Here is a 3,723-nt window from a genome sequence, read left to right as displayed (position 1 = left end):
TATTTAAGTTACGAAATCCGTCAATTTAGGTAGAAGAAATAATACGTTAGAAATAGTTCTAACACACATCGTGAACTCTAATCGTACTTGTTTTGTTTAATCCATCATGATTATTTTTCACATGAAGGATGAAGGAACTTACTAGAAACATTTAGTTTCATCTTTCTTAAAGTTGAATCATCCTTTCATCATGAACTAAAACTGACCAGCGAGTCGTGTGCTAATTGAATCCTGCATGCATGTTCGAGTTCTGCTTGTTCTTATCATACAACGTAAATGCTTAGTTCAACCACCAAGAAGCATCATCATAGAATACAGTTTTCGAAGTAGATCTGTAGTGAAAAATGAACTATCAAACAAAGGAAAACTAGTGGAACTGACTTCTACCAACATATATATCTAGCAGTCCTGTTTGTCTGAGTAATGGCAATGATATTATTAATAATGGTATTATCTCTATCATTGCCTCATCATCACTTATCTGACACTAGTACAATAGACCAGCCGGCCTCCCTCATTTTGGCTATTGTACCCTTTCTTTAGCCCAGCCACTGGCCCCTTTCTGAAAAAAAGTTGAGGGAGTATAGAACAAATATACTGTTTACATCCATCATTCATATAAGTCTACTCAACATAGAGCTCTGTTTAGTTTTTCATGATGCATCGCCAATAATCGTGTGGCACCCCAGCTTATGGCGACACGACGTGTCACTTGAATTTCAGTCCTCCTTACGTCTGACGACTACGAAGAAACCGCCATTTGCACCGTGCCGGGGCTTCCACGTTCATGGCCATGTCCGCAGCCCACGACTGTCACAGATAATGTATTTTTAGGTTACACGGGTTGAAAAGTGTCAAGCCGAATCTATAAATCTATTAGTACAACCGTACAAGAACACACATTGCAACACTAGCTAACAAACACGAAGAGCGGCCATGGCAGAATCGGACCACAGCATTCACGTGCTCCTCGTCTCGTACCCAGCCCAGGGCCACATCAATCCGCTCCTCCAGCTAGCGAAGCGGCTCGCCGGCCACCGGGGCATCCGCTGCACCCTCGCCGTGACCCGGTCCGTTCTCGGCAACTCCGGCGGACCATCTCAGGCCGGCGCTGTCTACATCGCCGCCTTCTCGGACGGGTGCGACCGGCAGGCTACGACGAGGTCGGCGACGTGCAGACCTTCCTGGCACGGCTCGAGTCCGTCGGGTCGTCCACGCTGGACGAGCTCCTCCGCTCCGAGGCGGAGCAGGGCCGGCCGGTGCACGCGGTCGTGTACGACGCGTTCTTGCTCTGGGCGCCGCGCGTGGCTCGGCGGCACGGCGCCAAGTGCGCGGCCTTCTTCACGCAGGCGTGCGCGGTGAACGTGGTGTACGCCCACGCGTGGGCAGGCCTCGTGAAACTCCCCGTCGACAAGGAGAACGCGCCGGCGAAGCTGCCAGGCCTGCCCACGCCGCTGTCGCCGGCCGACTTCCCTTCCTTCCTCACGGATCCGGGCAGCAGCCCCGCTTACCTGCACCTGCTCCTACAGCAGTGCGAGGGGCTCGAGGTGGCAGACCACAGCCTCATCAACTCGTTCGACGGGCTGCAGCCCGAGGAAGCAGAGTATTTGGCGTCCAGGTGGGGGGCCAAGGCGGTCGGCCCCAGCATCCCGTCGGCGTACCTCGACAGTCGCATGGCCGACGACACGTCCTACGGCTTCCACCTCCACGCTCCGATGGCGGCGGAGAGCAAGGCCTGGCTGGACGACAGACCGGCGCGCTCCGTGGTGTACGTCTCCTTCGGCAGCCTCGCCACGCCCGACCGTGCGCAGGTGGCCCAGGTCGCCGAGGGGCTGTACACCAGCGGCCACCCCTTCCTGTGGGTAGTCAGGGCGTCCGAGACCTGGAAGCTGCCCGAGGGCTTCGTCGACAAGGTCAAGTCCAAGGGGCGAGGCCTCTTCGTGACATGGAGCCCGCAGCTGGAGGTGCTCGCGCACCCGGCCGTCGGCTGCTTCGTCACGCACTGCGGTTGGAACTCCACGGTAGAGGCCCTCAGCATCGGTGTGCCCATGGTCGCCGTGCCGCAGTGGTCGGACCAGCCGACCAACGCCAAATACGTCCAGGACGTCTGGCACGTGGGCGTGCACGTGAAAGGGGCGGTGACCAAGGAGGAGCTGGCGAGGTGCGTCAAAGAGGTCATGGACGATACCAAGGGCTACAAGACCAATGCTGCAAGCTGGAGCCACACGGCGAAGAAGGCCATGAGTGAAGATGGCAGCTCGGACCGCAACATCGCCGACTTCCTTTCCAAACTTGGACGACTTCCTAGTATTTGTGTTTTCTTCTTTTGTACTATGCCATATCATGCATTTTGTGCCTTTCTGCCTGGCTTGTTTGTGCTACACGATTCTTGGGAATTTAAGGTCATATGTTTCTTATTTTATGTTAATTATATCATGGACACAGTTGTTGGGATTCGAAGTGAAACAGCTTGCACTATGAAGTAAGCTTTTCCTCCATTGAGAACCAATATATTAACCCACGGAGGCTTGATTTGCTCCCAATGATCAGTACTTGCACATAACTAAGACACTTCACTTGGTCCCCAACAATCATCCAGTAAGGGTGTCAACCTTACTAGCCTTACTAGTTACAAGTATTAATGTATTTTATTTGTCGTTGAAAGTGATGATTGCAAACAAGTAAATAAAATGATTCAAATTGTAAAGAATAGTAAAAAGGTTTGATTGAGATTGTGATTACGAGGAATAAAGGATCGAAATCCGTAACTTAACAACCATGCCCTATGGGAGGACCCTAGTCACTGTCTCTTGACCCATGCCTCCAAAACCTCCCGACATTGCCGACATGAGGTGTTCGACAAACCAATGGTGCATGGTTGGCATCGTGTGGTGAAAACATATGTACATCAGATGCACACATAAGAAAAATAAGAAACAGTTTAATCTCTCACGACATAAAATTATACTCTAGTACAAAGTTAGTACAAAGTTGAGTCACTTATTTTGGGACGGATGGGGTAGGATATATCTGGCAAATTTGAGAAGTGTGAGAGCATCTCCAACAGCCGCGCTATATAAGTGCCGCGCCGCAAATATGTGGTTTTTACCACGCGCAATCGCTAATCCAGCTCCAGTAGTGGTGCAATAACCGCGCGCGCCATAAAGGGTTCAGCGCAAGGTCCGAGTCGCCATCCCGCGCCGTTTATTTGGTGCGTCCGCTTCCGCGCGCCGCACACTCGAGCACTCGCGCCACACTCTCTCCGCCGCGCCACCTTCGCCCCGCCCGCGCCGCCGCCGGCGAATTGACCCGATGGACGCCCGCGCTGGCACTCCCCTCACCCCTTCCTACACCCGCGACCCCTCCACCGCCGCCGCAAACCCTAGCGTGGGGAGCTTTGGCTTCACCTCCATCGGTGCTCCTCCAAGCACCGGTATCGCGCGCGGCCTTTTCATGCCTCCACGGACAACCTCGGTGACGGGTGGTGTTGGGGAACGTAGTAATTTCAAAAAAATTCCTACGCACACGCAAGATCATGGTGATGCATAGCAACGAGAGGGGAGAGTGTCGTCTACGTGCCCTCGTAGACCGTAAGCGGAAGCATTATGACAACGCGGTTGATGTAGTCGTACGTCTTCACGATCGACCGATCCTCAGTACCGAACGTATGGCACCTCCGCGTTCAGCACACGTTCAGCTCGGTGACGTCCCGCGAATTCACGA

The 3,723-nt window shown here is 53.2% G+C and overlaps 1 pseudogene; it reads left to right on the top strand.

The window, feature by feature from the left end:
* The first annotated feature begins 864 nt into the window (after nt 1-864).
* Nucleotides 865-2,486, top strand: LOC123142691 (UDP-glucosyltransferase UGT13248-like; annotated as a pseudogene).
* The last annotated feature ends 1,237 nt before the right edge of the window (nt 2,487-3,723 follow it).

This window comes from Triticum aestivum, chromosome 6D (genome assembly GCF_018294505.1).
Source record: "Triticum aestivum cultivar Chinese Spring chromosome 6D, IWGSC CS RefSeq v2.1, whole genome shotgun sequence".
Classification (NCBI taxonomy): Eukaryota; Viridiplantae; Streptophyta; class Magnoliopsida; order Poales; family Poaceae; genus Triticum; species Triticum aestivum.
This window is presented reverse-complemented; position numbering and strand designations above follow the sequence as displayed.